At 38.0% G+C, this 12,003-nt stretch overlaps 1 pseudogene; it reads right to left on the bottom strand.

The window, feature by feature from the left end:
- Positions 1–9,431, bottom strand: part of LOC123971297 — a 10,740-nt pseudogene extending 1,309 nt beyond the window's left edge.
- Between the last annotated feature and the right edge of the window lie 2,572 nt (positions 9,432–12,003).

Raw genomic sequence — 12,003 nt, 5'->3', positions numbered from 1 at the left:
AGCACAATGGCCTCATTGTCCAATTCCAGGAACTTGCGAAATCTTTGGTCGCTGTATTCAAAACGGTGTCCGAAGACCACAGAGGAGATGATGTTACTCACTGCATTCGTTATGATGTAGTGGGGGTTGAATGGCCTTCCTGGGAATATGTTGAATTCAACTCAAGTGATGAAAAATTGCATCAGGATGTATAATCACTTATTTGTCACAGACATTCTGTACAATTATGATGTGATGGCGGTCCATTATTAGTAAGTGTAGTAGTCAAGTAGCATGAACTAACAGCTGAGTCTGTATAATGTACTTGCCTTGTTCCTCATTGAAAGCTTCACAGAGGAAGTTGCTTTCCACTTCAATGTATTTTTCCAGTGACTTCTGGCCCTCTCCAAAGTAACGCAGGTGAGTGTTGGCAAACTTCCTCTGCTTCTTCCACAGGTAACCATTGCTCAAAGCTATGCCTGCAGGAATGTTTTATCAAAGAAAACAGTCCCTTTGTAGCAAAGTTCATGATTCCACTTGCCATCACTGTCTCTGTGTATTACCAATTTAAAATTACATTTTAAATGATTTATTATCAGTCATCTGTTTATTTTTTTATTCTCTTATTTATTTTATTATGTTGGCTAATTAGTCTATTTTCCAGATTGTAATGGACATTGTTGCCATGGAGACCTGTGTGTAGCATGGGCGCCCTGTGCTGCGTCGCTGCGATTTGAGCAATGTACAAAACATTTAGTTTAGTCTATGTATATATGCAAAAAACAAAAACGTATTAACAATCTGCATGTGCTACCTCCGTGAAGTCTGAGGCTGTGAGACTGGCTGTGATGGAGAACTGACCTTTAACCTCTGTTACCAGATAAACAGTGAGTTAAAGCTAATGACTAAACGTGTGTGCGCTTTACTGTCCTACATAACCCAACCACTACACCAGCACAACAACTGCTGAATGTAGTTTGAGAAAAATGTATTGTGCTGTGTTTATGAACTATATCACTTAGGAGGACATATGTTGTCATTCCCTAATCTCTGCTGTGCTGAATTTGGTCTATCTTGGAAAGACGAGGTCACAATATAGATGGCAAAATATCGCACTATATGTATTCTGCATTAACAATATAGTAGTTTGTCCTATGTGAACTGAGTTTTTTTTTTTAAAGATATAGTGCCATACATTCATGGTCTCCAGTACTCACCAAGGCCCTTGAAGATAACATGGAAGAGAGGGATAACAGGTCGATCAACAAAGCTGTCCAGCTGGTTAACAAGAGCCTCTTTGACCATCTTGTATCCTGAAATAAACACCATCCTCTCACTGCCTCTCCTCAAGCTGAACACTGGGCCGTACACCTGAGCAAGCTGCATTTAAAAACAAAGTACTTTTAGAGTGAGGAAGTGTTCTAAAAATACTTTGATATTCTTTCAAGCAGTGTTTGTCCAATGCAACAATGGGATAAAGGGGTAGACAAATACATTATACAAAAGGTTTGTCTTACTTGATGCTCATAATACTGTCAATCTGTTCCTCTGTGTTGATGCAGTTTGTCTTTGATATATTTTCATGATTTCAGTGTTGTTCTTAACATACTAAATATAAATATATATGTTCTCCTAAACATACTAATTGTATTAGTACTTATTTTCCACATATTTACCTACAGTTTGTCACAAATTATTTTGCATGTTTGAGCTTTGTAAATTGTTTTATGTTGCTTTGAAAACTCACAGTTAAATAAATCTGAATGTCAAAAACCCTTTTATGGCCTCTAAATTACATTCCATCAGTAACGACTAACATTGAATCTGGTGTTTGTAACTATCACTGTTAGTTGAGATTTAAAATCATGTTCGAGGAGGTGCTGCATTATTTAGTTAACCTCTTTAACCTTTAAAGCAGCAGAAAATAAAACTTTAAATTAATAATCACTGATATCAAATTGGCAGATGGTGAGAAAACACGTTTGAGTTACAGTCTTATTATTCTGCCCCACAGTCCCATGAGGCATGGTTGTTGGAGCGCTGGAATCTCAACCTCCTTGACAATTTATTATTCCTTTTCCTCTACATATTGACAGGACTACTTTTTGTATGCCATATTTCCCTTTGGATATTTAACCTCTACCCTAGGAAGATTCATTGATGTGCATCTAAAATTGTTCACCTCACCTTCTCCATTGTTTTGAAGTCAACTCCAAATCCTTGCTGTTATTTGACATTTAAAATCATGTTCGAGGAGGTGCTGCATTATTTTGTTAACCTCTTGAACCTCTGAGGCAGCAGAAAATAAAACTTTGAATGAATAATCACTGATATCAAATTGGCAGATGGTGAGAAAACACAATCTTATGTTGTTCTGTATTTATTATTCCTTTTGCTCATCATGTAGACAGGACTACTTTCTGTACACCAAATTTCCCCTTGGATATTAAAGCTCTACTCTACTCTTGGAAGATGTATTCATGCATGTCTAAAAATGTTCCCCTCACCTTCTCCATTGTTTTGAAGTCAACTCCAGTGAATACATTTCCTAGAAAAGGCACAGCCCAGGGACCAGGTGGAAAGCTGTGTGGCCTCCTGTTTCTGAAAACATCAGTCAAAACTAACACTACAAAACTGAAGAACAGCCATCCAGTAAAGTCCATGCACTCAAAAAGAGCTTGAAAGATCATGATAAAGATATTTTAAAAAGCTCCCTGCAAATCACAGATTTCCTCCTGCAGATAGGGTGGTGGTGTGTCTTTCGGTATCTGGGTGAGGAGTGGAGGAGGCTGAGTGCAAAGGCCCCAATAACGTTACAAAATGTTACATAATAATATTACATAACACTGGTGGACTCTTGGGGGCCTCTGAAGAGAAAAACAAGTCTGGAGCCTGAACATTTCAAGCTGTTGCTGCTGTTTCCATGTGCACTGCAGTACACATAGCTCTTTTCAATCATTTTAATACAAGTAATTTGACAGTAATCCGTATGAGCATCACAATGTAGTTGGCAAAGAAAGGTAAATTTTAAAGCATAAAACACATTTTCCACAAATACATTTTAACTTTGACTTGTATTGTAAGTGTTTAGTAGATAACTGTTTCATGAGCTCAAAATAGCTACCTTTCTAACGGCCATGCACTGAACATGGGGCTTTAAGTGTTCATCTGGGTCAGGCATCAGGTAAAAAACAAAACTTTGAGCATTTAAGATTTCCTGCATTCTGGTGAAGTTTTTGGCACCAATTTCTGCCCTTTCTGCATCAATTTATAGTTGAAATGTCTTGTTTACATTAAGGGATAGACAAAATTCAGACAAAAACACAAATCTAAATCTGTCCAGTGCAGATGCGCTTTCCAAAACCTGCAGGAAGAACTTGTTTAAATTAGTTTATTAGTATTAATATTATAACAATAAATAAAAACTTTAATGGTAGGATAATATTGATATATCACTCCTAATCAATGGTCTACTTTATAAGCTCCACCCATTCCCTTTGTTCTGGTTGGCAGCAACACAAACAACACATGAGTGTCTCTGAGATAGATTCAGATATATACCTATGGTTGTGTGTGTGAGTTTATTGCCCTTTTCACATTTGCTGTCTCTTAATGGTTATTTGTAAACTGGATGTGATTGAATGCTTCACTGATATATATTAGTAGATGCCATAATCTTCATCTTAATTGTTTGCCTTGAGACACATTGTGTGTAAGTGCGCAGTGCACATGGTTTGTTAATTGTAGTTCTTAAGGAAAGGCAGGAAACAGTATAACCTAACTTAGTCCATGATGAATTTCTTAGATTATGTAATTGTTAAATGAATGTCTTGTTAGGTAGTACTTTATAATTTCAGTAGTGGTAGGCCTACCTTCACCCTTTGGTTAGAGTACAAATGTTTATTGTTAGGCACCTAGTTGTTAAGTGTTATGTTAGACATTGGTTAACTGTATTGTAATTCTTCGTTATTTGTAGAAAACTATAACCGTCAAGCCTCTTCATCTCCTATTGCTCTTCAGGTGTGCGTAGTGGAAATAAATGGCTTAAACTGAAACACTTGTCCCTCCTACATTCTTATCGATGTACTATGGTGATGTTCAAACTCCTGTGAACAAATCCTATAGAAGGATTTTACAAGTATACGTCATAGCTTACCACTAGTAGGCTATAAAAATTCCAGTTACAGCAATTTAATTTTTGTGGGCTGTTTTCCTACATTAAAACCTTGTGTAAGAAAAATATTTTTCCTTTTCCAGCATGATGGAGCACCTTGTCATAAGGCCAAAGTGACCACTAAGTGACTGAATCTGCTCTGAGACCTCAGAGTTGTGCATCGTCACAATTAACAATAGTTGGATTCATTGTTACTCTGAGCAGGTCATTCTTTGTTTCATCACTTACCCACAGGTCGGTTTGAATGTGTGTACATTCTTCTGTGTTTAAACAAGACTCGCATCACAGCAACAAAGAAGGCACTCTTCAAAATCTGGTACTGTATGGAGGGATAATTGGGTCAGAATTAAAACTAAAAGCCTAAATCAAAAACTAAATGTCTAAATCAAAAATGTATTCCGTATTTAGAATTGGGCATTTGGCCATTTGAAAATTTAGGATTAGCTCTGAGTGCTAATGAGCACACTGCAATGAACCCAAACAGAGCGAGTGGCCTCACACACAAAGTCACCGGTGAAAGGAGTGCCATCGGTCTGGGTATCAATGGATAATCCGTTAAAAAAATAAACTCTGTTATTTGTTTCAAAACAAACGCTATGTGCATAAAAACTAGTGCTGGGCAACGATCAAAAGTTTTAATCGCAATAAATCGCATGATTTTCTTGTGATTAATTGAATTCTAAAATAGAGTATTGCACACTTTTATGTTTGTAAACACTTCAAACAAATAAGGTGCTTTTTACCAGCAGTATTCCATTTACACAGTAGCAATAAAATATTTCTTGTAGACATTAATGTAATCAAATCAAATATAAAACCAAAGCTATTTGCCACTGCCAGGGCATTACCTTTTTCCTAGCTTGTTAAAACAAGTTACTATCATAGTCCAGTTTTCTTGGGTTTTTTTCTGAACAGTCAGCAGAAACATTGGTCGAGCATAAGGTGTGGCGATAAGCGGGTGCATTCCCGTGAAACTGTCGTGGTTGTGCTCGCCTTACGCACACGCCCGGCCATGTTGGGCTGACGAGACTGTCCAATCACGCTGTATCTCTGCCTGGACCTTCTCTGAATGAGGAAGCAGATGTGGTGGACCAGCCAGTGTGTTTTAATTATTTTATGCTAAAAAGGAAGATCAATAATATCTCATTTTGTGTCCCCTGAGAGAAAGGTGAGATTATTTATTTTACCCAAGGGGGCCTCCTCCCAAGATTTGGCCTTTGTGACCTGCACAGGAAAAGACAGCTTTGGGGTATAGACATACACCTGCACAAGCTCAAACAGACAAAGACTACAAACTATATTCTGAGAGACATCCTAGACACCTTGACCATAAAAGTGTCACCCCGACACTCCCCAGGACGAGCCAAATGGCAGGGAAACCATGGTAACAGTGCCCCCCTTTCTAATTACTCCAAACATCAAAAGAACCCCTTTCTTTCAGTCCTGGTTTTATACCCCACCAAAGAGCCATTAACATGGACTCTTAACCTGCCCCTTCCTTCTCACGCAGATATGTGAAACTGATAAGACAGACACCAGAGAAGGACGCTGCGAATTCCTTTGTGTGGACAAATGAATATTGTCTCCTTATAACTTGCCTATTACCTTGTTTAATTAAATAATCTTTGTTAAGTTACTTAGCAGGTCTTTCCACGTAAATTTGAGTAGTTATATTATCATGTTGTTGCTGTTGAAAAGAAGAAACCACAAATAAGTAAATTTTGCAGTGCTCTTTAATTTTCAGCAATGATCACTGACACTCCTTCAATATGTTTTAACTAATGCTGTATTCCCAACACTTTGACACTTCTTTTAGAAGTGATGATACGGAAGTATTATCCTGTGCTACTTAATTTTCCAGCTCGAATTTAATGTTGAATAAGTATTTCCTCCCTAGTGAGAGGATCAATGGTTCTCTCGTGGAATCAGTGTTACCCCATAGGACAAATTAAGTATTACAGGTTCCTGTTTTGTAATGTCTCTCCTGCTGTTTAATGTAATCACTCTGTATTTTATTGTTCGTATAATTTTATACACACACACACACACATATATACACACACTCTAAGTAAGAATGTAACAATACTGTATGTAGTGTACTATATGTAGCCAATATTATCCAGGAAATGTTAGTTAACTTCCTTCCATCCTGAAAATGTGTTTAAATGGGAACCATTCTAATCATGACAAAGATTAAGTAATTGTTTCCTTTTCTTTTTATCAAGTGCTTAAAACTAAGAATGGCATAACTGTTTATGACATTTAAGGTTTGATTGTGGGAAGGTATTTGATTGAAGTACATGCAAATAGACTTTAAAATAGACATTGCAGTTAAGGGACAGCCTCTCAGCAGACTCTGCTTTATTTTAATCCTTTATCAAATCCGTCTCCACAATAACTAAGACCAACTAGATTCACATTGAACTACACCATTCCCATTGTCTGCATTGTTTTGTTTAGCCATTGTTTATTTCTTTGAAGTATATTTAACCTCATTTATTCACGTAGTTAGTTCTAATAAATTTCACCCAAATCACAGGAACTGTGTGTGTGTATTGTTTAACTCCAGGTCACTGTAACGGAGGATGTACGCCTTCGATATGAGATTGACTTATAGAAATGATTAAGCAATTACTACGAACTGATCATTAGGAAATAATTGGATAATTACTAAGCTATACTCAAGGTTCCTAAAGCCTTGTGCGGACAGCAAATCTTCAGGTGGTGCCCCGAAACGAGAGTTATGAATTAATATTTCTGAATAATTAATATTCATTTTTATTTAACAGTAAAGTAGGTATGCTACACAGATTACAATGGGCAGCTTGCTGAACTTTATACACTTGAAATAGCGCCAAACCATCTATAATTTCATAATACTTCTGTGCTTATAAATAAGATACTAACCCTGTATCTCTGGGTAGTGCATCATGTATACGAGGCCCCAGCATAAAGTGGTGGAACTCGTTTCTGTCCCAGCCTCAATTAGATCAAGCAAGCAAATCAGCAGGGTTTCTATGTTGAAGCCAGCCTGGGGATCCTCCTTTTTCTGGCAAATCAGCAGAAAACACTGTTATTTTATGACATTTCTCTAGAGCCATGCTTTCATGGAAATATCTTACCTTCTCCATCTCTGCCAGGTAAACATCAATATAATCTCGAGGGTCATCTGGGTTCCACTCTTCTTGGTGCTTCTCTACTTCCTTTTTCATGAAAATCATTATCTCCTTGTAGTTGGCGTGAACAGTCTGGTGAGGTCCTGGCAGGTACTTCAGCAAGCCAGGGAAGGCGTCATACAGCTATTCATGGGACAAACTCACATGAGTTTTGTGATCACAACATAATAGTTGAGGCAGATCAGGACTTACCTGAGTCTGAGCAGAGCCTGCGAGCACAATGGCCTCATTGTCCAATTCCAGAATCTTGCAAAAGCTTTGGTCGCTGTATTCAAAAGTTATTTTATTTGCCACAGACATTCTGCACAATTGTGATGTGAAGATGTTTAATCTACTTGCCTTGTTCCTCATTGAAAGCTTCACAGAGGAAGTTGCTTTTCCAGTGACTTCTGGCCCTCTCCAACGTAATGCGTTGCTGGAAGGTATTCCAGGATCCATTTCAGCATTTTACAGAGAAACACAGAGTTGTTATCTATTCTGTTACAAGTTGCAGAAGCTGTAGACATTTTACAAGAACTGACTAGATAAAGCGACAGTGAACTCATCAGTGCAGACGTTGGTTTCATTTTCATAGGCTACATCATTATAAAAGTTGTCTGTCAGTTTGTGGGAAAAACTGAACTCTATCACTTAATGACCGCCTACACTGAAAAGAATAAGCTATTGTCTTTCCCTAATCCCTGCTGTGCTGAGTTTGGTCAATCCTAGAAGGACGAGGTCAGAGTGTAGTAAGAAAACTATTGCAGAGGTTTGTCCCTTGTGACTTTGGGTAAATACTTTTAGTTTTACTCTTAAGGAGCTTGATACCATAAAACTCATTTGCGGTGCCATACATTCATGCTCTCACATACTCACCAAGTCCCTTGGTTAAAACATGGAAGAGAGGGACAACAGATCGATCAACAAAGCTGTCCAGCTGGTTAACAAGAGCCTCTTTGACCATCTTGTATCCTGAAATAAACACCATCCTCTCACTGCCTCTCCTCAATCTGAACACTGGGCCGTACACCCGAGCAAGCTGCATTAAAAAACAAATTACTTTTCCAGAGAAGAAATGTTTCACAAAGACTTTTACAGTCTTTTGATATATGAATGATATGCTGGATAGAAGGCAGTGTTTGTCAGATGCAATGCTTATAAAGGGTAGACAATTACTACTATTGGTCTCACTTGATGCTCACTATCAATCTGTGTTGACAGAGTTTCTTTGATATATGTTCATGATTTTAACAAACTGTTCTCCTTAACATGCTAAAAATATTAGTACTGATTTTTCATGTATTTACCTACAATTTGTCACTGATTATTTGAATATGTTTTGAGCTTTGTAAATTATTTCATGTTGATTTGAAAACACAGATACTCTATTATCAAAAACACTTTTAAAGCCTCTAAATGACATTCCTTCAGTAATGAATGACATTAAACCTGGTGTTTGTAACTATCGTTATTTGAGATTTAAAATCAGGTTCGAGGAGGTGCTGCATTATTTTCTAACCTATTTAACCTACATAGCAGAAATTAAAACTTTAAATGAATAATCACTGATATCAAATTAGCAGATGGTGACAACACACGTTTGAGGTGCAAGCTTATGTTATTCTTTATTATTCCTTTCACTCATGTTGACAAGGCTACTTTCTGAAAGCTAAATTTCCCCTTGGTTATTATCGCTTTACTCTGAAGAGGCATTCATGCATGTCTAAAAAAACAACAAAACAAAAGTTCATCTCACCTTTTCCATTGTTTGGTATTCAACTCCAGTGAAGACGTTTCCTAGAAAAGGCACAGCCCAGGGACCAGGTGGAAAGCTGTGGCCTCTTGTTTCTGAACACATCAGTCAAAAGTACTACACTGAACTACAAAACTGAACAACAGCCAGCCAGTAAAGTCCATGCAAAGATATTTCAAAAACAGTTTTCCTGCAGACAGGATGGTGGTGTGTCTTTCATTATCTGGGTGAGGAGTGGAGGAGGCTGGGAACAAAGTCCCCCAGTAAGGAAATGTTACATAACCCTGGTGGACTCTCGGGCCTTTGAAATGAAAAACAACTCTGGAGCTGGAACTCTTCCAGCTGGTTGCTGCTGTTTCCTGGTGCACATGTTATGGCATAGGCCTACCCATCAGCCCTTCCATTTTCCCGGGACTCTCCCGTATTTTACCATTCTCTCCCGCTGTTCTCCCGTTTAAATATTTTCCCATAAAGCTCCCATATTTTTAAACTTTAAAAAAAACCCCATTGGGCTTATTTAATATGTTTGCCACATTCACCTCCCCACTCAGCAGGTGGTAGTATGTTGAACATTAGCTGTAATATCTAGTAACGTGCAACCACCAACAAAACAAGAAGAAGAAGAAGCAGAAGACGAAAAACAGCAGCGCAAGGACAGAAGGATAAATGAACGTGAGTGTGATGGCGTACCTGCCAAAAAGATTAAACTTTTGTGTAAGTATCTCTCCAAACGGGAGGAGGCACAACTGTAGGCTCCTAAAAGAAGAGCAACAACTTTATGAGAAACCACCTTGGTCAAAATTGAATACTTCACTTAAATACACATACAGTCGCACAATACATAGTGTCATTCGTATGCATGTGCGAGGCAAATATTTATGTATACGCAACGTGAGTATGTATGTATTCGTGAGGTTAAGTATATCAATGTGCAAGGTTTCCTTTGGTCACTGCACGTTTCATTGCTCTTCATGCAGCTAGTCGGGGGATTAAGGGGACATGACTTTCTTTTCATTTTTGGTGGGGATAACTAACTGCCAGATTACTAAATGTACATGGAAGAGGAATGTCACGGTGGGTGGTGGTAGAGCAGGCTGGAGGACCCAAACGCAGGACGCAAAGCAGAGGTGGTACAGTTCAAAGGAGATTTATTCCAGGTGACTGGGATCAGGTTAACGAGGCAGAGAGACAGAAGGGGAAAACAGAGATACTGAAAGGCAGGCAGATACTGGAGGTGAGCAGATCAAAGCTATCAAATAAAATCATCAGCTAAATGAGTAAGTTCCAATGTAATGTGTTGACAGCAGAACGGGTGAAGGTTAACAAGGGTGGATTAACTCCCCTCACTTGTGTGGATGAGTAGTGCCATGGCAGTGAAACTGTCAGTCATTGTTGCACTGATATTTTAAATTAAGTGTTTGCCAAGTGGTGATTTTAGGATTCATTGTTTGTACCCTTGTCTGCAGGCATGTAGCACAAACTTCTGGGCCTTATATAGGGTACAAGTAGTCTCTGAGGGCCCCCTTCAACTCCTGGTACCTGTCTCTCACGCATCTTTGAAAAATGTTGACAAATTATTGAGCTAACAACTGTACACATTAAACTGTGGTGGTGATTATGATAGTCACTAATGAACTGTTCTTTACAAATATTAAACAAGTAACAATAATCTATGATTTGTACTCAAGTCTGCACAGTTTGAAATCTCAACACATTTCAGCCCATTTTTCTCATCACACTGTCTCCTGCAATTACTTTACTATAGTTAAATAAGGTTTGCTATGAATATCATGCTTAAAATAAAATTATTTTCTTCATGTTTATTCAAGCATTCATCATTCCCAAGTTAATAGACAACGCTGAAAAAATACCATCTTTGTTGTTGTAGCCTTACATTGAGAAAATGCATACTATTCTGCTTATTAAAAAAACAACTGAACAAGACTTCACTAAACTCAAGTTTCATTTGCAGAAGCAAATAAATGCTTTACATTGCCATTTGTATAGTTTCAGTAGCTTTAATCTATCTTTGTGTCGAAGACCATGGTATTAGTTAGTGGTCCAAAGGCATGTAGGCCTAAAAGCAAAATAATTATAACTTAAGAAATTATGCTGCTGATAATAATTTATGTTCTAGCCTACTATGCAAATATGCATCGTTAGATTCCTACCTTAAATCTAAACTGCTGATATTAGCTTAAATTCTTTAACTGCTAGTTGTGAGTGTGATCACCTTTCTATTAAAAGAAATTATTTAGTGGTTGTTTTCCTTCACTTTCTTTATTTTTTTTTTCTTTCTTTTTTGGTACCTTGATTTCAAATTCTTGGGGACAGACATGACTGTCAAGGCACGTTGATGCTCCCGTACTCTGCTCGATTAGACTGTTTAGAGAGGAATCCTAGTGCAGGGCGGCCAAAAAAATTTAGCATCATTTGAAAGCCCAATGTCATGCCCTGAATATGGGGCTTTAAGGGATCATCTGGGTCAAGGGGCTTCAGTAGTGTAAATACTCCATTACAATTAAAACTCATTCAAAAAGTAAAAGTACAGAACTTTGTTAGCCAAACTTATGTCAGCTTTATGGTGCATAATCCTGCTGGAAGTAGCCATCAGAAGATGGGTACAATGTGGTCATAAAGGGATGGACATGCTTTGCAAGGCATTTTCGTCCACACAACTGCTGCTCACTGGATATTTTCTCTTTCTTTTTCGGACCATTCTCTGTAAACCCTAGAGATGGTTGTGCGTGAAAATCCCAGTAGATCAGCAGTTTGTGAAATACTCAGACCAGCCCATCTGGCACTAACAACCATGTTATGTTCAAAGTAGGCTAACTTAAACCCCCTTTCTTTCCCATTCTGATGCTCTGTTTGAACTTCAGCAAGTTGTCTTGACCAGTCTACATTCCTAACTGCATTGAGTTGCTGCCATGTGACTGACT

The sequence above is a fragment of the Micropterus dolomieu genome, linkage group LG05 (assembly GCF_021292245.1).
Source record: "Micropterus dolomieu isolate WLL.071019.BEF.003 ecotype Adirondacks linkage group LG05, ASM2129224v1, whole genome shotgun sequence".
Classification (NCBI taxonomy): Eukaryota; Metazoa; Chordata; class Actinopteri; order Centrarchiformes; family Centrarchidae; genus Micropterus; species Micropterus dolomieu.
The sequence above is the reverse complement of the archived record's forward strand: the minus strand, read 5'-3'. Positions and strand labels throughout refer to the sequence as shown.